This window comes from Ambystoma mexicanum, chromosome 5p (assembly GCF_040938575.1).
Source record: "Ambystoma mexicanum isolate Mex_15411 chromosome 5p, UKY_AmexF1_1, whole genome shotgun sequence".
Taxonomy (NCBI): domain Eukaryota; kingdom Metazoa; phylum Chordata; class Amphibia; order Caudata; family Ambystomatidae; genus Ambystoma; species Ambystoma mexicanum.
In genome coordinates, this window is record NC_090930.1 from 481199252 (window position 1) to 481224257 (window position 25006).

Here is a 25006-nt window from a genome sequence, read left to right on the forward strand (position 1 = left end):
ATTCCTCTCTCAGGCAATCATGAACAAGACTCCCTCCTGGTTAACCAAATCTACTCACTCATCCAAAACTGAATGGCCAATAACAGCCTTTGTCTCAATGACAATAAAACGGAGCGCCTCATACTAGGCTCTTCCAGCAAAATCAACACCCTTGAGCCCGCCTTCAAATCATTCACCATCGATGGAACCACAATTCCTGTTCTTAAACAAGTCAAGACCCTTGGCGTCTACTTAGACACAACACTATCCATGTCCAAACAAGTAAACACATTAGCCTCGTCCACCTCCTACACCTCCAAACTCATCTCCCTCAGCCGTAAATTCCTCTCAGCCAAAAATTGTGTTACTCTAGCCAGAGCACTCATACTGTCTAAGCTAGACTATTGTAATATCCTTTTCCTGGGCACGTCCAAAGCCAACTTAGCCAAACTCCAACTCATGCAGAACAAAGCCCTCAGAGCAGCCTTAGGCATCAACAAATCTGAACATATCTCCAACACCAGAAGAGACCACCACTGGCTCCCCATCCAAGCCAGAATTCTATTTAAAACCCTGAGCATCACCCACAAATGCAGGGCTAACAAAGCACCCAAATACCTCAACAATACAGTCACGATGAAACCCCAGACTAGACTTCTCAGGTCCAACAAAAATGCATACCTCGAAACCCCCAGATACAAAAGAGAGAAAGCAGGGGGTAGTAGCTTCAAAACACTGGCACCTAGACACTGGAATGCGCTACCTACCCACATTATGAACGAAACCTCCTTCCCTAAATTCAAAAGCTTCCTGAAGACTTGGCTCTTCAATAAGTTCTAACTGAACTAGAGCACTAATCCACTCCAATTAACTGTACATATCTGACTGCTTTGCATTTTGCTGTATATTCTTGACTGCCTCGCATATTATTGTATATAACTGACTGTTATTCCTGTGTTTTCCTCTGTGTACTTTCTAAGATTGCATTCCCCCATTGTCTGTAACTACGCCGTGATACCCCCGGGTCTGGGCATATAACAAATGTAATAAATAAATAAAATAAATAAAGCTTTATAAGAACTAACTAATTCTAAACTAGTGGGGCTGGTGATGGACAACTTTCATGGCTGCACAATAGAGTAAGAAACTACATTTCCCCATAGGTTCTTCTTTAAACCAGAAGTGGCGTTAACTCTCTGGAGTAGCAACAGATAGGAGTGGATAGTATTTAGCTTGGAACACCCTCAGAGAGCATAAAAGAGAATTAGAGGTAAGAAGGGTCAAGGAAGGGGTAAGTAGTGGGCAACTACACAAGAAGCTCTTCCCATTTTCTAATTACTTAGTTGCTGCAAGGCTTCAAGGGTGGCCACAGATATCACACGGGGAAGGCATATTATACCCTGCTTCTTTGGAGAGCAGCCTTGAACATGCTGTGTGTAGTATGAGTCAGGGCAGCTATACATGGCGGCCTGGATGCTATCGCATGGGTGTCCACTAATCCCACAGAATTGCTACACCTCCTGGGACATGTCAGGGAACAGACAGAAGCCTGACATGGTTAAGTTGACAATTTCATGGAGGTCAGCCAGTCAGCTTAGAGATCAGATATTGGGAGTGACAGCTGGTAGGATCCTTGAAAATGCTATTTAATATCTGATATTATTGACAACATTCAGACAGTATTTATTGGCTTAAATACACCAAGTTTTCACTCCATGTGTTAAGTTAGTAAACACTTTGATCATGTAACGTAATATCCATTAGTTCATCTATCCTCCTTCATTACCATACCTAAGTATGATGTAGGTTTACCTTCCAACAGAACATTTCTTTACCAGGCTCTTCTCCTCCCTCAGTATTATGAGGCCCATACCCCCTCCTATAACATAGCAAATAAGTTAGCTAAGTACCCTAGTGAATTTCTGTCATACCACAGATTCAAGGTTCTGTAGGACCACCTCAGGCGGGTGAGTGGGGTGTAAGCATGATGACGAGGAGTGAGTTTATCCTCCCTGTCTTTATCACTTTACGTATGTATGATGACATATCGTAGATGAAGCACAATGACAGATCTGAAGAATCAAACATCAGTCACTTTATTATCACCTTGCAATATATTAATTGAGAAAACAAAAAAATACATCATTGTCATCCCAAATTAGCCATGCTCAAGGTTTAAGTGCAGACAATGGTGCATTCTGAGCCCTGAACCGGAATGCTGCAATGCTTGACAAATATAAGGGAGTAGCCTAGGGAGCTGCAAGTGTCTGACAGTGGAATGCCAAGAGAGTAGTCCCTTGGTTGCTGTGATTCCTCGAGCTGTTCTCCCCTGAATGATTGGTTGTATTAGGGAATCCTCTGACAATATCACCCATAATTCACTTAATAGTAGAGGAAACCTTCAGTTTCAAGTCCAACCTATCTTTCCACAGGTTACAACCAAAATTACACTTTCTGAGAAGTTCTATTTACATAAATAGGCACTGTACTTGTGATATCTAATAATGCTAGATTATTCTCCTTGCCTGAACTCTTGATATTAATCAGAGCTGGCCTAACCATGTCATCATCAAGATAAAGGGTTGAGCAAATTTTACGCAACATCCCTGGTTCCTGATAAAAGACTAGAGTATAGGATAGGGGCTCAAAGATTCTGTCTGAATGGGCAGACTACTGTAACCAGCTTCTCCTAGACATGGGAAGCTCTATTCAAGAGCTGGTGAGAAATTCTGGCGAGTTAAAAAAATCCTTGCTTGATTGGGATTAGATCCAAACAATCGAGGCCTTCCATGGGTATCCTTCGACGATACATCTCCATGGCGAACACAAGAAAAGGGGCATTTTGGCCCTGTTTCTGGGTATCTATCCTGATTGGGCAGCGCGGACTCAGTTTTTAAGATTTTGCAGGAACAATCTGCATACCAAATAAATCTTGCTATGGTATGGCCTTGAGAACACTGATCATCTTTATTGTAGATTTTGTCAAAGAAGGTCAGAGAGAGAAACACTAAAACATGTGTTGACAGAATGTGTATTACTACCAGAAAAACTTGCCAAGGCATTTAGGAATCACTCTGTTTTGAGGGAACAGGTATTGCGCATTTGTGGAAACTTTGTTTGGCTGGCTGCACCACTTCTATTGTGATAGCGTTGGTGAATTTTGTAAACTTCTTAAATCTGTGAGAATTGTTATGTTTAAGGGCAATGAATGTATTAACAGATGTGAAATTTTGATGTTTTTACTTATAAGATATACCTTTCTCTTTTTTCTTTTGTTTGTTGTAAATGTTCACTTATTTCAGTTTTTTGTTAGTATGAAATTATGCATTTGTTGTGTTTTGTTAATTTTAACCCATAAAACATTTTAATAATCATAATTATAAGACTAGAGTTTTAGGCAGGACCATTTGATAAAGAGCAAAATAAGGAGGGTTCTGGGAGTCTCTCTACCGGCATGAACATGGTCCATTGACATGTTCTTGGGTGGATGGCGCCAGGAGCATCTCAACCAAGTCTTTTGCTCACTGTCCCTTCCACAAAGAAGAAATATACCTGCATATCAGTATTTGTCCTACCCTGGGGCAGTTCAGCACCGAAATGCTAGGCAATTCTCCTCTGACCAAGAGTACCAACATCAACCCCAGACATGTGTTTCGGCCTAGTCGGGTCTCATCAGTGAGGTGGAGCTGTACCTCTCTAAGAATAGTGAACAAGGGTTCCACGTCTGGATTCCCCTGGTAACTTAGGGTGAGACCCAAAGTTATTTAACATGCAAAACAAGGAGGGTTCTGGGAGTCTCTCTGCCAGAACAAACACAGCCTATTGACCTGTTCTTGGGTGGATGGCCTCCGGGAGAGTCTCAACCAAGTCTTTAGCTCACTGTCCCTTTCACAAAGGAGAAATATCCATGCATATCAGTGTTTGTGCTGCCCAGGGGCAGTCCAGCACTGAAATGCTAGGCAATTCTCCTCTGAACAAGAGTACCAACACCAACACCAGACACGTGTTTCAGCCTTGTCAGGCCTCATCAGTGGGGTAGAGCAGTGCCTCTCTAAGAACAGTGAGCAAGGGGTCCACGTCTGGATTCCCCTGGTAATTTAGGGTGAGACCCAAAGTTATTTAACATTTAAACAAGGAGGGTTCTGGGAGTCTCTCTGCCAGAACAAACACAGCCCATTGACCTGTTCTTGGGTGGATGGCCTCCGGAAGAGTCTCAACCAAGTCTTTAGCTCACTGTCCCTTTCACAAAGGAGAAATATCCCTGCATATGAGTGTTTGTCCTGCCCAGGGGCAGTCCAGCACTGAAATGCTAGGCAATTCTCCTCTGAACAAGAGTACCAACAGCAACCCCAGACACGTGTTTCTGCCTAGTTAGGCCTCATCAGTGGGGTAGAGCTGTGCCTCTCTAAGAACAGTGAGCAAGGGGTCCACGTTTGGATTCCCCTAGTAACTTAAGGTGAGACCCAAAGTTACTTAATAAGCAAAACAAGGAGGGTCCTTGGAGTCTCTCTACTAGCACGAAAAGGGCCCATTGACCTTTTCTTGGATGTGTGGCCCCCGGAAGAGTCTCAACCAAGTCTTTACCTCAATGTCCCTTTCACAAAGGAGAAATATCCCTGCATATCAGTCTTGGTCCTGCCCAGGGGCAGTCCAGCACCGCAGCAAACTCAGCAAACAGCAAATGGAGACACGTGTTTCAGCCTAGTCGAGCCTCATCAGTGAGATGGAGCTGTGCCTCTCTAAGAACAGTGAGCAAGGGGTCCACGTCTGGATTCCCCTGGTAACTTAAATCAACAAGAACCTCAGATATAAAGGTAAAACACTGATAATACAATAGTGCAGCTCCTTCAACTCTTTAAGGTAGCTTGGGCTAAGGTCTGGCCATAATCATAAAGAGGTGATGTTAGCTAGCATAGAAGCAACCAAACTACAACAGTACTGTGACACAATAATAAAGAAATGTTCTGCCAGTGTTCTATACAAAATAGTGGTCCTTAATTAAATTAAACAACACACAACTTATTAATACCATAATAACCTATACCTTTGAGAGAGGACACAGAAATACAGACTTTGGAAGAAAATGGGGCACTCTGTATCTGAAGATGGAGGTAGCCAGGCAATAATGTCAGCAGTAATGTTTAAGTTCAATGAAATCGTCTTATGAAGGTAGAGAGCAGGGTCGTAATTGCCACTATGGCCCTTAAATCAACAAGGTTTCATATCCCTCCAGTTCTGAAATCTCTCCATTGTATCCCGGTGGGTGCAAGGATAAAATTCAAAACCCTCTGCATTGTCCACAAGGCTTTCTGGGGCCTGGGTCAAAAATACCGCCAACTATCCGTCCGCAAATATCTCCCATCTCGAGCTCTTCGCTCCTCTGCCTCTAACTCCCTCAGGGTCAGTTGTTTTTCAAAGAAACAAGATGGGGGTAGATCTCTGTCTTTGGCTGGGGCCTCCCTCTGGAACAGCCTCCGTGCCACTCTAAAACTTGAGGAGAACCATCTACGGTACCGGAAGCACCTCAAGACCTTCCTCTTTGCTTCTGCCTTCACCCCCTCTCCCCTGTTGATCTGCTCTCTCTTGGCACTGTGCACCTGGCAACCCTCTGTCCCATGGGTGCAGGTACCTGCTCACCCTGCCACCCTCCTGCACTGCCTCCCAGCCACCCCTTACACTGGGGACTGTATCTGTACCCACACAGTCCTCCACCCCCCTTTTCCTTCATTTTCTGCACTTATCAGACTCACCCAGTCTGCTGCCGCAAACACAGCACTTGTCACTTGCTGGCTGCACTACCTCTGTTTATTGCCTCTGTTATCTATTTTTATTTATTATTATTTATATGTTTCTCCACTGCTCTGCACTTTCCACTCTCCCCCTTCTATGCACGTTTCCTCTTTCCCTCTTTCCCTCTCCCATGCACTTGCGCATTTTAAATGTCACTGGGCCTAGTAAGATTGTTGTTTTGTTGCAAACTGTTCCCCTCCCTTGCCTTGTCGTGTTCTGAAGCACTTGTGTACGAGCGCAATACAAATAAAATATCATATCATAGCATATCATATCATATCATATTAAAGACAGGCCAGGGGGACAGAACCACTTCAAATACTATTTAGGCTTCTTCCGATGGTTGGATGCTTTATAAGGTGGTGATCCAGAATTGGGTTGGTGAGCAGGTCAACTGGGTCCAACAAGCAATGCGGTTCAACAGCGCTTGGCACAAGGATGCTTGGGACAGGTAGGCGAGTTCTGTTTAACAAGCAGTGCAAGTTGGAATCCAGAAACCAGAGCTGTTCTGTTGACCCCATCCAGGTAATCAAAGGTTAAGGTGCTCTTCTGAGACAAAAAGGTTACCAGAGAGCCCTAGCAAGGAACCATTTCCAGTAGGCAGAGTACTTGGTACCAATGACTCAGAAGACAGGCAGGACCTATTCCAGCAGCAGGTCACTCCAAATGTTACTCTGGGATGGGTTAGGGAAAGGGCTTAAATGATTTGAAACGCTTTACCGTCACCTCTTTGGAAGAGGACTTTTTGGCAGATAACTTCACCCCTACCCCTTTCTTCCCTACATCAAAGGGAAGCCAGCAAACACCACCCTGCTGTGATTTATTTTTGGTTTACAGAGCCTTTTCTTTGAAGCTCCAGTCCCTCAGAGTCTCCTGCGGGGCAGATCATGTACTCCTGGAATATGACACACTTTCCCAGAGGGGACAAATTGGACTTCTAGAACTTTACCCAAATAGTTTGTTTTGTGCGAAACTCATTCACAGAGAGCTTATACAGACAGTCCTGTCAGAGGAACAGATCTAGAAAGCTGGCTGACAATAACATGCCCTCGAATGTTTCAGGCCATTATAACTGTAACTTTCCATAGGCAACCATATCACACCATATATGGCTTTATGTTTATTTTTAATCAATCTGCAACCAGGTCTAGCAGAGGTACAGTTTTATTAAAAAGTGCTTGTTTTTATTCAAAGGAATTCCCAATTATATTGCAAAAAAGCCAATGTGAAAATAAGAATAACTTTGGTTTGATGCATGTAATCTAGATATCAATTGAAAGTCATCTTCCTGAAGAAGTCATGAATGTTCTCCCCAAATTGGACTTCTACCACATTTGAAGAAGATTTGTTCACCAATATTGTGTTCACACTTTTCAGTGAATAAATCGATTGTGGCACTTTTGACAGTGTAACCCCATTGCTACTAAAGATGAACTTCGCTTTGGTTATTTCATTTTCCCTCACCTTGTAATACTGGATTATTATGTTGGAACAGCTGTATGATTTGAAAGGGCTACCTTAGTGCCAATACGGTGAAGAATGATTTCTTTGGAACAATATGGGCCTCATTACGAGACTGGTAGTAACCATGCCAGTGCTTCCAGTGGGTTGCCGCTGGGCTTATAAAATGTTACCAGCGCCTCACTTCCCGGCACCACCGGGAGATTACAAGTCTGGAGGCCCGGGAAGTCAGGCGCCGGTAAAATGTAAGTCCCCATTCCCATAGAGTCCCAGTGGACTCCATGGGAGTGGGGACTCAGGAGCTCCGGCACTGTTGTGAACGGTCTGCCTAACATATCTGCTGCACCCGTCAGGGTCAGACCTGTCGGTCGCAGTGCCCATGGCAGGCAGACACATAGTTTGCCGGTCCCGAAAAAAACAAGGGTGCCGGTGAGCTTACCAGCACCTTGTTTCCAGACCAACAAACTTGTAATGTGGCCTATAGTCTTTTTGAAGTACGCTTCAATATATAGTGTCAAAATAAAATGCATTGCTACTTAACTGCATATGTGATGAAGGTAGGAAGACCGTGTAGAAACTCCCTGAACTCAGAGACGCTGTCACTGAATTATCAGATGTGAACTACCCCAACACAATTGAAAAGTGTGTTATTAAATTAGACAAATAACATTACAATGCAAAAGTAACTGAGTATATGTTGGAGATGTAGTGGCTTGCCATAAGGGACCCGAAAGATGCAATAAATGTAAAACAATTTATAATAGTACTACATGATATGGCCACGACATGTGACTTACACAATACCATGATCATCATATTCACAATCAGCACTTAATGAAGTGCGCACATGTCCTTTGAAAGTAGTGAAAAAAGAGAACTGAAAATACTGAAAAGTGGACATGCTAGAGAGCTGATGGAAATGCAGGGCCACTCATCAAGCCATCCTTGAGAGGCATGCAAGGTGGAAAGACTCAGAAAAGAATGAATATCCGAGAAATTCATGGGGTTCACAATGCTATTACCAGTGCAATAGCACTAGTCATCATCTAACCAGTTCAAGACGTGCCCCATGGGTTTTCTTGCTACATGTTTGAAATGTGTCAGAATTTGACATTTTTCCAAATGCTGCAGGAAATTTATTAAGTCACATGTAAACGAAGTCCTAGGGTTGATCAGCTGGAGTATCATCATGGCCCTATGTCTGCTACAAAAAGTGGAATAACGTTTATACTTTTGTGTGCACAGGTCCACGCTACCGATTTTTCTTTATTTGGAGGGCAGAATGCAAAAGGGGTATGGAAGTGGTATGCACACTTGTAAGCAGCACTTTTGCACTCTTCCATGCAAATTGCCAGAGAGGAAGAGACCGGCGGAATCGCAAGCTGCGATCCGCCTCCCCTCTCCGCCATAGAAATGCATGAAAATGAGCCGTGACATTGAGGGGGGTGAAAGCATACCACTATCTTCATCTGAGGCTCTAATGAATAGGCCTTGTTTTCGACTTCTGGGTTATATGTAAAGAAACCACAAATTTGTCAATTTCAACCTTCTATTTAAAGTTAGTCCCCTCTGCCTCTATAGACTTGCTCACTATACCTTGTATAGACTTCAAACACTTTTAATTGTCCAATACTTGGGTCAATGCAGATGTTTTCTTCTTCTTCAATCTAAGCGAAATGTGCCATTCATTCATAATTTATCTTGGTTAACTCCCCTTCTGAGTTGCAATTATTCCTTAAAATAGCATCCTTGATCATTTGTCAACATAGCCTTTCTGTTGTTCTGCACACAGAGCTTTCCAGCCTCTCCTGATTCAGCAACCTTAATCTGTTTCCGAGGTAGCTTGGTTGAAATCGACGTGAGACAGCGTCCATTTTCCTATAATGGCCGTCCTTGCCATGTTATATATTCCTCGATAGCAAACCTCCATATGTTTTCTTTCTACCTTACGTTACTGCGTATTTACAGTTATTGACCATATTGTTACTTCATCTTCTTTGTATTCACGATTACTCTGAGGACATGTTTCTCTTGGAGCTTCACTTACATTGTTACTCTTCAAGTATTTTCAAATTGTTATAGCATAGGTTTGTATATCTTCGTTATGACATCACTCTGCCATTGTCAGATTTCTCTTTAACATTCCATGATGTCCATGGGTGCATGCTGACATTCTTCCATGCATCATCTTTCCACACTTTCAGTGCAAGGGCATTCTGTATGGCTATCTGAGTGCATTACGTCTCTCATAAAATCGATGTGTGATAGGAACGATACAGGGGATCCCATTCACTCCTCTTCGTCTACTGTTCCAGTATGACGGTGGTGAAGGGGCAGGAGCTATGGCAAATTCATCTACCTGCTCCTCTATATTCCTCCCTTTGTTCGAATTATTTGACCATGTTCTCTTCTTCCATTGTTTTCATAGCACAGGGGCAATGTGCTGGTCTTGGAAGCAAGACCATGCAGAGCAACAGAGGTTCAAATCCCGTATCAGCGCTTAGAAACTGAACTCAGGTATTAAGCGTGTTATAAAAAAACAATAAAATAAATAAATGAGTCTCCATCTTCTCTTCATGCTCTTTTTCATTCTATTATATCATTTCTTCAAACGAGTGTTACTTCGGAATCAATATTTTTGTCACCCCCCTCAGGTGTCCTGCATTCTTTCTATGTTCATCCCCACCAGGTCATGTGACAACACTCTCCAGATTATGGACAGAATATTCAATGTCCTACATATTTTTGATGATCCTTGTGGTAGTAGAACTGGGTTCCCGGAGGTGCAAGGGGACTTTTCTTTATATTCTCATGGGTACTTCCCTCATTCTGCTCACTGGTTCCAGAGCCTATATCAATCATGATCGTGATCCCGATAGTTTCACTGTCTTCGGGCATTGTCCCAAGATGACCCTTATGAGACAGAGTCCTAGTAACACCAAGTATTTGTTCTAAGTATTTTAAAAGCATTTGCCAGCCAGGTTGGAATCCACAACAATAAAGATTAAAACCAAACATCTCCTGCTGTCTCATCAGCTTCATCCTCCATCTTTGTCTGCAGGATTGTCAGCATAGTTATTACCTCTGTCAGGGTTCCATTTCCTCCATCATGACATGGTATGAACGTACAGCAAGAAGACCCGATCTTGGTGCACAAGACTTCTTCCATTGCTATAATCAGGTCTAGGACATATCTGTTCTGGAGGATTATCAGCCTGATGGCTCTCAATTCTTCTCTGATAGCATTAAATCATTTTACTGTTGCATCAATGTTTGCAGTAGCTCCCATCTTGTAATGTGCAGCCACTTGGCATTTACTGCAGCTTGAGTTCCTGGCAAAAATATAGCTGTCATTATCATTGGCATCTTGCTGAACAGTTAACGCTCATTTGGAATATTTTCATAGGGCTCCCGGCTGAGAAATAATGATCTCTCTTCATCCGGCAGAGGTTGGGTGATCTCTTCTTCTGCTGGTGATCATTCATTTTTGGAAATTCATCAATATGGAGGTCACTTTGGGGAATCACCAATGCTGGAACACGTAGCAATCCCATAGAACATATTCCTCCCCAATTCTTAGGCAGTTGCATGTCATCTCTGGATCCACAGGCAAAATATAGATCAATTAACACTGTGGTTCCTTGTTTCATTCCTGGGACTTCAATTATCTGTCCATATCCTTAGTTTTTTCCCATCAGGATCAGGCCATCATTCTTGAAGCATGTTTTTTCATTCCTTAGTGGTATTATGGATACTGGTCCTGCTTCATTGTCGACCCATGTAATGAACTTCGAGTACTAAGACGATGATTCCAGGCATTTGTCACTTACACTCCACCTCTAACTCCCTCAGGGTCAGTGGCTTAGCCAAGCAACGAGTTGGTGGTAGATCTCTTTCTTCGATTGGGGCCTCCCTCTTGAACAGCCTCCCTGACTCTCTGAAACTTGAGGAAACTATCTCCGGTTCTGGAAGCACCTCAAGACCTTCCTCTTTGCTTATGGCTTCTCTCTTCCTCTCCCCTACTTATTTCCTGTCTAATACTGTACTGGTTACCTGGCTACCCTCTGATTTCAGGCTCCGGTCCCTACCCGCCCAGTTGCACACCTGCACTGCGTTCCAGGAACCCTTGCACTTTGGTCTGTATCTGTAACCGTACAGTCCCTCTACCTGCACTTTTGGACAACTGCTGGCTGCACTTACCCTTGCACCTACCACCTGCTGCCCACACTTCTTGTTATTGTTTTGATCCCATGCACAGCACCGCCCCCTCGCCTTTCCCCTTGCACTTTTCCCCTCCCTCCTCCTCTGCACTTGCGCAATCTCAATGTCACTTGGCCTAGTAAGATCGTTATCTCTGTCTCCCTCTGTTCCCCCTTCCTTGCCTCATTGCACCTTGAAACACGTGTGTATAGGTGCGTTACAAATGCCATATCATATCATACCATCTGCACTATGCTTGCCAATTCTTTCTTCAATAAGTGTACAGGACAAGCCAATAGTTCTCCTTCCCATCTGGTACTAGTGAAAATACATCTATATATCACAAGCTGAGGTCTCTCTGCGCATCTTGGCTCTCCTGGTTTTTCATTTATATTTGAGCAATTAAGATTCGTCATCTGGACAACCTATATTTGTTCTCCAATCTGGGATAGAAACATACATATCTTGCTTGTCCACCCTAGTCCATTTTCTATCCTTTTCCTTTTCACATAGGTGTCTTCATATGGGAATGCTAATTTTGTTCACCATCATAACATAGCCGATGTTCCTTCAAATTGTCCTCTGGTTGTACATGCTGCTAGATGAATGAGGCATTTTGCGTTATGTGTAGACATTTCTCTTGGAAAAAATGTTATTACTGCATTCATGGCATACGGTATTAGGGAACAAACATAACAGCTTTAGTGTGACGTTCTTTCTCCCACCTCTTTTATATGCTAATATACCATAAGTTATTCTTTAAATTAACTGAATTCTCCAAATATGTATTTAAATCTCCCTGGTTCTCCTCAACATCCCTTTTAAATCGAAATAGACCCCTGGTTATATTGTAAAACAGGCTCGCTGTACCTCTAGTGGGGACAATAATAGATGTTTCATTGACACCCTCCATATCTGTATCACTTTTGTAACATGTTGAAATGCCATAATAATAAGGAGAAAAACACAAATCATAAAACCAAACAATATTATCATCAATACTCCATCAAAACCTATCGACTGGATATTCTGGATGGTGGTGAATCTCAGAAATTTTGAAGCCTCTCCATTTTGTGTTTACTTTCATATACAAATGTGTTATCTCCTTTTGAATCTCTTTCATATAAAAAAACTGTAATATAATTGTGATTATTACTCTCCAAATATAATAATTATTCTTGGGATCTCCAAAAAACATAATGATATTTACTCCTCTTCATATTAGGTTTGGATAAGACTGTAATATTTAGAAATAAATAGCATAGAAGAATGTGTGTATTGTCACTATGATAGGTAGCATACAAGATGAATGAAACTCTTTTTTCTCTTCAAACTCTGGATTCTTCTCTCATTGTCCCTTTTATCCTACCAAAAAAGTTCCAAGATAGCTGCAAGTCAATTTTCTCCTTATCAAATTTGGAAAACGTTAATCCCTAATCTAAAGGACTGATCTACCATCATTATCTTTATCCTTGCTTCTGGCCGTTGAACGAGTCAGCTTACGTGGGCCTACTTATCTTGCTTCACTGTGGGCAGCAGCAGGAGGGGTTAGTGTTTTGCCTTTATAGGATTGTATGTCATGGAGATGCAGCCACGTGCTCTGTCACCTTTATTTCACGGCTGTGGGGCTAACTTCTTCCAATTGATGTGGCCCCTTAAAGCTAGGCGTACTCCAGGTGCGTATGAATTTGCATACCTGAATCTGGTTGCCTGGATACAAACTTGGAGGTTTTAGCAATTCTTCTGTTTCAAGAGGTTGATTATCTTTGTTGCTTATTTTTGACCAGTCCCTTAGGTTCTTGATCTGTTGGGACATGACAGAAATACTTGCAATCACTGTTATTATCTAATCGTGTATCTCATCACCTAATGTCTTTGCTACACTGTGGGCATCAGTTCTTACCCTCATTGGAGGAGCAAGTGGGGTTCTCATACAGCGCCTAGTCACTAGCTCATGAGCTGTTAGATGGTGCTGAGCAATGCTGATTTCTCAGGGCATATAAGGGAAGGGGCAGGCATTGTAGCCATCCTTTTTTAAGGTTAGTATAAGCTTTGCTATTCTTTATTCTTTCCTTTGATAATCAATTTAATCTCTCACAGACACCATTAACATGTGGGTGATAAGCAGAAGAGAATTTATGTTTAATACCTAATAGGAGAACTATCGGTTCAAACAGCTCATTTACAAAATGTGGTCCATTGTCAGACCGCAAAACCTCACTTACTTGTATCTCTAAATTAGATTTAAATTTCGGGTTCAAATTCTGGTATTCTACAATGTGTAAACCCCAATGGCAAGAGCACCTAATGACCGAATACTCAAGTCTCTTGTCTTTTCTCAAATCTGAAAAGTATCAGAAACGTATCTATGAGAATAAGGGGTATCCACTGGGCTCTAAACCATATTGTACAAAAGTATAAAAGGCCCTCTTGGACCTCTGTTAACACTGACTTACTTAATTATTCTGCATCCTTCCGTGTTGCAACGTATTCCAACAGATGTCAGGGTGATCTGGGATCTGCCTATTTTACAATCGCGGCAAAACTTGCGGGCCGAACACCGTAATGATGTCATCACATCACGGGGGATGATGTAATGACATCATCACGTCAATGCGTGGGTGTCCCAACTGGAAACTGTGCATGAATACATGATAACATCACCACGTTTCCGTCTGCATACTCTGGGAGATATAGCATTTATTTTCATGTAATAATGCCCTGCATAGTCCATTACCCAGATCTTAAAAGGGTTTATACTAATTGCTTCTATGTGACAAAATCCTCCAAACTGCATCAAAAAAGGCGTGTTGTGTGCAAAGCAACATCTTCTATTTATCCCTTACTATTTTATGGGATGCTGTGTTTACAGGCATTAGTGGCACATCTCTACACAGTGCAATTTCCATAATCAAAGATGAAAATATAGCCATATAAAGTATGGCATCAACATAGATTCTTCTCTGCATGTCCCTATGTGTATTTTCTCCAATAATACGACACAAATAAGTAATGTGAGGCCACATTGCCATAGTATCGTCACACACATCAAAATTTGAAGCAAAATTGGCGGTCTTTAGTACATCCAGCCGTGTTGCTATAAATCAATGCAAAGTCATTTGCATCCAAATGGAATCAAAGTTAGAACCATAATACATCAGTAAGGTCTCATGACAAATCCCTTGCCCCTTCTAACAACATAATTACATACAACTATGGAAATTAAGTTCAACTATGAAAATACACAACAGATCTGAACACTTTATACCTGACATTGGGTAATTTCCGTCACAGACACAGGAACAAGTGGCTCCAGTGTCTACAAGAAACGAAAATGTCTTGCCTCCTTAACCTGACCCTTGGTTCCTATTGAGGTTCTGGTGTTACTGATAATACTGAACACATCAGGTCGCTCTGTGAGCTGTCCTATTGTGGGTATACATTTGGGTGCAGGTGCTTGTTGGGCTCCTGTGGTCATGTTGCATTGTGGTATCATAGCCTGCCATGTCTGTGCTTGCTGCAGTTGTACCTGTTGTGCTTGCATTTTCAGCAGTACTTGCTGCATTTGTTGGGGTTTCAGTACATATGTCTGAGCCTGCGTGTGTTCTTGGGCATAATATTCCTGTGGTTCTGTTTTACATAACCCATCCCCCCTCTTGGAGCTTGCCAATTCTTTTGCATGCCTCCTCTACTTCTGCATATCCTCGCCATGTGTCCTATTCTTCCGCAGTTCCAGCATTGTTGCGGCTGTCTGCCATTAAAATCTCCTCTTCCCTGAGGGTTTTGAAATCCACCTTGTCCTACTCCTCTAGGCCCATTCCCTCTTCACCTTGGCCATAAGTTGTACCCACTCTGGTATGTGGAATACCCTTAATTATTTTGCTGCCCTGACTGCATCTGTGTCACCCCCCCCTTCATTACTCATCAATACCGCTCCCTCTATGGCTATTTTTGACAACTTCTTCTGGACTAACTTCGCTTCCTCCTGCTTTCTATTCTCAACATTATTTTAATTTTCTCCTTCATTAATCAGCAGTGATCCATGATTATCAATTGTATTTCTGGCCATGGCTTTGCTTCCATTGCCACCTGTTTCTCCAATTGCCATTGCGCTGGTTCAGGCAGCCCCTGACACAAAATGTGATAAAATAATGCTATAGTTTTATCCCATGGTCCATGAGTCTCCTGACGCCTTTGATCTTAAATATCTTGAATATAGGCAGAGGGCGCTAGAGGGCCGACCAAGATGGCCCCTCCCCTGTAAGCTCCCTGCTACCTCCCACATGAATCCTGTTTAATCGCGGCAATCCTGTGGCGAAACCACTAAATCTGCAAGAAATACTCTATCCTAGCGCAGCATCACATCCCTGATGAAAATCCGAGAGAATCGGACTCGCCTTCCGCGAGAAATCCACTGCGTAGTGCGGCCCGCACAACCACGAACTGCGTGGGGCCTGGAAACTCTGACCCGCCTGGCCAACATCCTTCATAGATGGACAGGAGCCGCCCGTGGGACCTGCCGTGGCCACCACCAGTAGAAAGCGACAAGGAGGGAATCGCTCGGAACCGGGGCGCCACCTCGCCGGCCCAGAGGAACGGCTTCACAGCTCACAGCCAGCAGTAGGACAGTGGCAGAGCGAACTCCCCGCAGGGGCGGGAGGCGCGCGGAGGCACACAGAAGGGTGCAAAACAAGCGGGACGGCGAGACTACGCTACGCCAACAAATTGGGGTCGCTCTGCGGCGCCCCCGCCATTTTGGCCCATAGCAACTCCCCGCACGGCTGGGTCTCGGCCCCTCATGTGGCACAAAGCGGCTAAATCTGAACCCTCCACCCGCACACGCCTCGACTGCGCCTTTGCTACACCCGAAAATCAGACGCTCCGACACCTCAGCCAACTTCAAGATGGGGAAGCCGGACAAGTCCCAGAAAAGACTTAATTTTGATGCAGGCCCAGCACCTAAAACGCCCAGGTCGGAACACCGCCCAGAATCCCCGAATAATCAATCGGAGCTAGAGCTGCAGCAACATATGGACATTAGGGAAATCCTGATAGAACTAAAAGCTGGGTTAGGTGGCTTGGACAGCAAGATAGACTCGCTCTCATCCAAGGTGGACCTGTTGCAGCACCGGCTCGATAAACACAGCGACAGGCTCGACTCCGTCGATCAGAGAGTGTCAGATCTGGACGACGGCACATCAGCACTCACTTCCCGTGTCTCCACGCTTGAGGGCCAAATGAAAACCGTACTCGCCAAAAACGAGGACTTGGAAGGCCACTCCAGACGAAATAACATTAGGATAGTCGGAGTCAGAGAAAGACAACTACCAGTCAGAACACATCTAAAAACTATGCACAGAGCTATTCGGTCCCGCAGTCCTGTCGCAAATATTCATAGTGGAAAGAGCCCAAAGAAACCCTGCAACAAGACCTGCTCCGGGAGCCCCTGCCTGCCCGATCATTGCCAAGCTCTTAAGCTACAAGGACAGGGATGCCATCCTCAGAATGGCAAGAGAAAAGGGCAAACTACACTTCGACGGGGATGATATCCAGTTTTACCCGGACTTTTCGCTGTCAGTCCAAGCCCAAAGGAGATCGTTCACCCATGTGAAACACAGACTGCGCACCAACCAAATTACGTACTATATGCTCTTCCCGGCGAGGCTTCCCATTCAACTGGAGGGAAATACCCACTTCTTCAACTCCCCAGATGAAGCCACATTGTACCTCGACCGGCAGGGATGTAAAACCGCAAACCAAATGCCCAGAGCCACAAACAGAGAAAGAGCGGGGAGAGTCCCGCCGTGATAAACACCTGCAACACTGACTCAAAGCAAGAAGGTATCAAGCCATCAGGACAATCTTCGCAAACTGGAGGATGGGGACTAAACCGCAGAAGGCCACCTGCGCCCTGTGCACAGCATGCCTTGTGTTCTAGTTGGGGGGGTTCCAAACGGACGAGTTGGGGGTTGTCCGTTTAAGGAAAATTGGTTTATTGTTGTTGTCGTTCGAAACACGCACCATGCGCCATCGCCTAACCGCAGGCCTCATCCAGAGCCCCGCCGCCGCCCCTCACAAGCCCTCCCGCCTGACGCAGCTCCCATGCAATCCAGCCGACCCAAGTGTCGGGACACCGCCTCCGGTCTTTCCACAAACGGGTGCCATATAAAACATCATTGGTACATTCAAAGTAGCAACCTGGAACATTAGAGGAGGCAACATCCGGCCAAGACACGTAAGATCCTGCAATTACTCAGACGCCACAAGATCGAGATGGCAATGATTCAGGAAACCCACCTTTTACCGCAAAACGAGCACCTGTGGGCCCCGCAGCTGGGGATGCCATCGCTACTTCTCTTCATATTCATCCTACGCCAGGGGAGTCGCAATTCTTCTTCACACTTTCCTGGGGTTTCGCTTGATCCAAACAGAAAGAGATAACTAGGGAAGGGCTCTTCTGGTTCGGGGCATGGTGGAGGGAGAGGAGGTGGTTTTCATCAACTCCTACGCCCCAACACAGACGGTGCAAACAACTTTCACTGGATGCTGTCCCGCCTCACACAAGTGCGAAACGCTACCATAATCTGGGGAGGCGACCTGGATACTCATCTCGACCCACAGAAAGATAAATCACAGCTAACAACCGTGCTCCCGTCCAAAGCCAGCCTACAAGTGCAGGAGATCTGCAAAGCGTTTGACCTATCGGACATATGGAGGATCCAGAATTGGGAAGCCAGAGACTTCACATACCACTGAAGTGTACATAATACAAACTCCTGCATCGATCATCTGCTAGTCTCCACTCACAGCAACTGGCAATGGGGCAAGTGCCAAATACTCCCCAAAACCTTCTCAGACCATGCCACGGTAATACTCGAATGCCGCTTGCCAACTACCAGACCACGACCTCCCCAATGGTGTTTCAAACCCAGATCTCTCGCCGATCCAATATTCGCCACCGAGCTAAGCGAGAAAATCAACACCTTTCTTGACATTAACCAAGGCACCGTCAACTCCGCCGGAGTGCTATGGGAATCTCTCAAATGCTATGTAAGAGGCGTCTGCCTAGCCAAAGAAAACAGAATCCTGAAACTTATCAGACGCGGGCTAGGGACCAGCGAAACACACCTGAAGGAATTGGAAAAGCAGCAAGCCGTTCACAACTCAGACCACATCCAGGCGATGTTGGAAGAAGAACTTCTGAACTTTAGAAACTTGGCTGAATAGGAGATACAATTTCTGGGCCACAATCATAGAATTAGACAATACGGCGAATGCCAGAAGCCTGGAGCCCTTCTTGCTCCTCTTATAGCGGCAGACAGGAGGCCAACAAGGGTGGACCGCATCCGGACACCGCAGGGAAATATGCTGCACAAAGAAGAAGACATAGTCGAAGTATTCAGGGCATTCTACCAAGATCTATACAGCGCCGGGAGCCCGGCGGATTCCGATGCGATCCGGAACTACCTCAACGACACAGAACTGTACTGGGTGGAAAGGGAACTCTGTGAGCCGTTGAACGAGCCCATAACGCTAGAAGAGATCCAAGAAGCCATTAAAAGTCGACCGTCATCCAAAGCCCCAGGGCCCGACGGGCTAACTGGTGAGTTTTCTAATCACTTCGCCCCTCTCATTGCCCCTCTTCTGCTAAATGTCTTCGAAGAAGCAATCGAATCTGGCATTCTCCCACAGACATTTAGAGAAGTCAACGTAATACTACTACACAAAAAAAAAAAGCCACCCGAAGATTGTAAGTCCTACCGCCCATATCACTAATTAATCTGGACAACAAAATCCTGGCCAAGATCCTCGCTAATAGACTTCTCCCGCTAATGCCTGCACTGGTACTCGCTGACCTGGTCGAAACACCACATTCGGGATACGTAGAATGTTCGGGGTTCTGGCAGCACTCGACCCCGAACAGCAGGCAGTGGCGGTGCTGCTGGATGCCGAAAAGGCGTTCGACTCTGTTGAGTGGCCCCTTTTGTTCGCCGTGCTGCAGCAGCTCGGACTTGGGAAACAGTTTATCAAGCTGGTCTCGTTCCTCTATAATCAGTCCCTATCAGCAATCACTCTCGGGTCGACTCGCTCGGCATATATCAACCTCCAGCGCGGCACTAGGCAGGGATGCCCACTATCTGCCATGATATTCGCCCTTGTGATGGAGCCCTTAGCAGCGGGCCTAAGGGAACGCCAAATCCAGAGCGGGTTTAAAATAGGACCTCACCGTCTAATAATATCCCTCTATGCTGACGACATAGTCCTGTTCATGCAAAACCCCAGCGAAAACCTTAACCCGATTATGCGAGAAATAATTAAGTTTGGGCTGGTATCAGGGTTGAAAATCAATCAATCTAAATCAATCGTTTTTCCCTTAAACACAAAGACCAAAATAGTTCAAGACAATTTTAACTTCCATTGGGAGAAAGCCCACGTCCGATACCTAGGAATCAGAGTGTCCCTGAACCACCGCAACATATTCAAAGACAATTACGAAAGCACACTGAAATCCTTAAGAGATAAGGTGAACAGGTGGAAATCTCTACCACTCACCCTCTGGGGAAGAGCCTGACTGGTAAAAATGGTAATCCTACCCAAACTCCTGTACCTTTTCGCCAACATCCCCATCCTGTTGTCCTGGCGCTTCCTGGGTAATCTGGGAAGCCTAGTTCTGGACCTCATGTGGTCAGGCAAACCAGCAAGGGTGGCATACTCATCCCTCGTACTTCCCGTCACTAAGGGTGGCCTAGCTTTACCCGATTTAGAACGGTACTACTGGGCAGCACAAGACCAGTTTCTCAGCCACTAGTATAAGCCCCAATTCGTAAGACCGCACGTACAGGTCGAACGGGCACTAGCCTCACCCAACCTGCTAAGGGCCATGATGATCAGCAAACAGGCTGTGCCACACACAACGCTGAACATTGTGCAATCCACTTACACAATATGGAGGAAAATGGCCCAAAAGTACAAGATTCAGCTTAGATACTCTCCTCTTCTACCCGTGAAATTCATTTCCTGGATCCCACTCACCGCCGAGAAAGTGTATCTGATCTGGGCAGACAAGTGCAAAATAAATACACTTGGTGACCTCTTCATACAAGACACCTTCATAACACCCCAGCAGCCGAAGGAGAAGGGTGGCACATCCTCCCTCAATATCTTTTTGTACTTCAGAGTGCGGTACACCCTGCAGGCCCTCATCCCATCATTCCCACAACAACCTCCCACCTGGCAGCTGCTGCACGGAGCCATTCAGGCACAAGGGGAGGGCAAACTGGTCTCATCAATCTACAAAGCCCTGCTCATGGACACTCTTCCCTCGAACCCCAAAACGGAGGCAAGATGGGAAACCACACTTCAAACCCCCATTCTAGGTGAAGACTGGAACTATATCTTACAACAGACTCAAAAAGTGGCACTCAACTCCCGCTTCAAACAAATCCACTTTAACTTTCTGCAACAAACCTATTATACCCCTAAAAAGAGAAACAGACATCACCCCGTGTCAAATGCATCTTGCGACCGATGCGGGTCCCCTGATGCTGACTTCCTGCACCTAGCATGGAGCTACCCAACAGTGTCTAAATTCTGGTCAGATGTGCTCGACAAAACTGACGCAATAATTGGCGAGAGGGTGGGGCACTCCCCACTAGTGGCACTTCTTGGCCTAACAAGACCCCTGTCCTCACACGTTAGAAAACTGGCAAGCATGCTATTGGTTCTAGCACGTAGAAGAGTGGCCATGGCGTGGGGACGAGGCACACCCCCCACTCTTGGGAACTGGAGGAGAGACATTACATACTGCCAAGAAACAGAATCAGAACTTATAAAGACACTTCCCCACCACGCAAGACCCCCAGATATTTGGGGCCCGTACATCTCGCACCACCTCTCCAGCGCAGCGCCAACCGAGACATCTGATCAGCTACCTCAGACTTCACCTGTGTAAATCAAATGCGATAACTGCTTGTTGTGTGATGGGACTGCCGGAGGGTGGGAGGGTGGGTGTGAGGGGGGCAACGGCAGCATGTTAGTAGCTCACTGTTTGGGCTTGTTGGTACACATGTTTACTAAAATGCAAAAATAAAGTTTAAAAAAAATATATATCTTGAATATAGGCAACAGGGTATTTATCCTCCAACATTTTCCTAGTCATAATCGCACCCATGTCTAATGTATCAGGATATTGCACCCGGAGCGGCACCATACGTCTGCTCTCCAATTATTAAATGGCTCTCCATCGTGTGTCGTGTTTTGCACCTGAGTATCCTGCTTGTTTCCAAATGTTGTCATTTCTCTCCCCTAGGATAGCTGCTAGTAAGCCTTTTACGTTACCTATAGCAAACGCAATTCCTAATGTCATTCTCTATAACTCATAAATCCATTTCCCACACCAGAAGTCAAACTCAGCAATTTACATCTTACTGACTCTACCACCCTCCCTGGTACTATCACTCTCCACCTCCCACTCTATTAATCCTCCCTCTAACTACTACTCTCCTTCTCCCACTCTACTACTTCTCACTCTAACTGCTCACACACCCCTTTCACACAGTACCATTCACTTTACAAACACTCATTGCTCTAACTCCTCTAATCACTTGTCACATAAGCATGCGCATTAAACTGCAGAATCACTTTCACTCCTAAGTGAATACCTTGCAAACACCACAATTCTCTTTCACAAGCTGCCACTTCCTCCTTCTTCCTGTTGGTCTCTTGGGCATCCTCCACCACCACCTCTGACCTCACCCAGTAAACACACACTACCTTTTTACTGTTCCCTCTTTAGGTATTCTTTCCCCGTATGAGTATTTATCACCTTTCCCTGACCAATCTGACTTCTTCTTCCACAACCTAGGTGTCTATGTCAAGGAATGTGTTGGAAAAAGTCTTAAAAAGTGGGCTAAGCCCCAACCCACTTCATCCATGTGGGCTTGCTGTAAGGTAGGATTTTCAACTTGTGTGTAATTCTCCGCACTTAGTGAGTCCCCCAGCACATTTTGCTGGACACTGGATTTTTGTCTGACTCTGCTGAGAGTGGGAACCCTTTTTTCTCACTCTCTTATTATTTTCTGTTACTCAGATAACCCCTTTTGGTTTCTCTTGATGGAATCTGCTTTCCCCCATCTTATTATGGCATCTGTATTTTCCTATTGCACCATGCAGCACCTTCTGTTTTCCTGTGCTAACTTAAGCTTGCAAGGATAAGGGTATATGTTTTATCCTAACTATGCTTTTCTTTTGTGTGATCAGCACACACCACCTTATGTGGAGTGCTGAGGTGCCCCATTATATCCCGTTTCTCACTTCTCCTGTAATGTTCTAGTTACAGTGACACGTCTAAATGAGTGACTGGTGGCAGTAAATGATTTGCTACCGATTTTGTGAAACTTACATCACAGGCTGCATTCACAGATTTGGTAAGGGACACAATGGCACCCTTTTTTTCCTTTGTCTTCGCCGGGGTCCCATTGGGAAGCCTGATCGAAGGTGCCAGCATGACTGGGAACACAGGAAAGTGGGAGGGCACCAAAACTCCTCAGGTATTTGTCCTCCAGAGTGTCTGCTTGGTTCCAGTTCTGACTGGGTGCCTGGCTGTCCCCTGTGGACAGCCATCACCTGAAGTTTGAATGCAGCATGCATGCTGATTGGCTGGGCTCATGCATAAAAGTTGAGGTCAACCACTAGAAAATCCATTGCAAAGAAGAAGAAAGGACACCTGCAGCCACCTCCAGCGACCGCCAAAGCAAACTGAGTGGCTGTTTCTGCTTCAGTCCGTTCTTCTGACTGGATAACTTCCTGGACTGGTGGGCCTAACCAGTCTCGAGACCAGCTGCAGTTTGAGCTATCCCACAATGTGCTGCAACCTTACAGACCTGCAATGTCCGAATACCCTGGGACCTCTGGCACTGCTGAGGTGCATCATCTCGTTAAGCATGGTTCCGGCTGAAAACTTTTGGGCATCTGTCTGAGCCTACGGAGACTGCTCACGATTGTAGAAGTCCCCTCAACTGAGTCATGGACCAAGAGAAGGAGCCTTCAGGCACAAAGGCCTGTGACCAAAACCAGAGCTGTTGTCATCTTACATGGGGACCCGCCAGTGACATTGTTGCTCTACATCATAGAAGGTACTGTCTCACTCCTGGGTACTTACCTGGTGAGTTGTTTTGTTGCTGTTCTCTCCTCCCTAGCTTTTTGAGTCACGTTGGGGTGGACAACACAACTGTGTGCTCCCGTGCCTAAGGACCTATATCCTAAAGGCTGAAAAATTGTTCGGGTGGCCTACCTAGCCCCGCTAAAACCTTTGAATCCAATTTGATTACTTACTTGCTACGAAAAGCATCATCTGTGTATTTGACAACATTGACAGTGTCTGTGTCCCTTTGCGCTGATGCATACGCGTCTCTGGTCCCCAGTGGCCCCATCTGACTTTTGAGACTCTCATTCCCCAGATTGGGATGGACTTCTAAAGTTTAGGACTACACAAAGTTATCTAATTTCACCAGTATCACTGTTGGTTGATGAATGATTTTCTAATATAAAGCTACTCTTGATACCTACCTTTTCCTCATTTAAAGGTCTACTATTGAACTGAGTATGGCTAAAGCAACTGTCATACTGTACATGTGTGTGAATCATTCCTTACTTACCTGAATTGCATTTTGAGTTTAACAATGCCATAAATAATCATATGTTTATATAACTACAGTGTCTAAGTGTTTCCTTGAATGGAAGTGTACTCAAAGAGCTTTGTACTCATCTACAACCCTCCTCCCATTAGACTAAGCCTGGCGGCTCGACCACAGCTACCAAACCTTTTGGGTACCTCAATCCAAAACTAAGAGTTGGAGCCCTGGACATCCAAGAGTGAGTCTTCTCAAGTCCTACCACAGATGGACGTTGGTAAAACTTTGTAAACCTCACCACATAGTGTGTATGGAGGTGTAGGAAGTTCCCGTAGGCCACCCCAGTACGTTTTGGGCACAGTGTTCCCTCTCACCCTCTTTGTCCAGGGTGATCTAGGGAACCTTTCATTGACGGTGCAAGCTGATCATTGGACTCTGCCATGCTTGTGATATGGGTTCTGCGCTGTAATTTTGAACAGATGCAGCAAGTGTGTGCCTCCCTCTCTCTGCTAGGTGTGCTGCTACACTCGTATCTCTGCAATGTTGTGGGTGTTCGTTTTGTCTCTTCTTTCTTGCTCAAAGCGAAGCGTCAAGCGCTGATGTTGCTTCTCTTGCTGGGCCTACTCTGTTGTGTCTTGGTATAGATCTGTAGTTTCGTGTGAATGCCAACAAACACAACCCAGTATCCAAACCACCAGTAGACGGTACAGGTATTTCTCTACAAATAAGCAAGCTGGTACGGGGATGGGAGCAGGGATTTGGGCCCTATCTTCAGTGAGTAAATTAGAACAGGCTCAGGGGATTTTTTTTACCCTTCTCCCTTTTAGCAGAAGGGGACCTTTATCATACCGTGTAATAGCTTTGTTTATATGTGCCGAACAAATATTAAGGGGGTCATTACGACCCAGGCGGTAAGTACGCCAACTTTACCACCATGGTGTAAA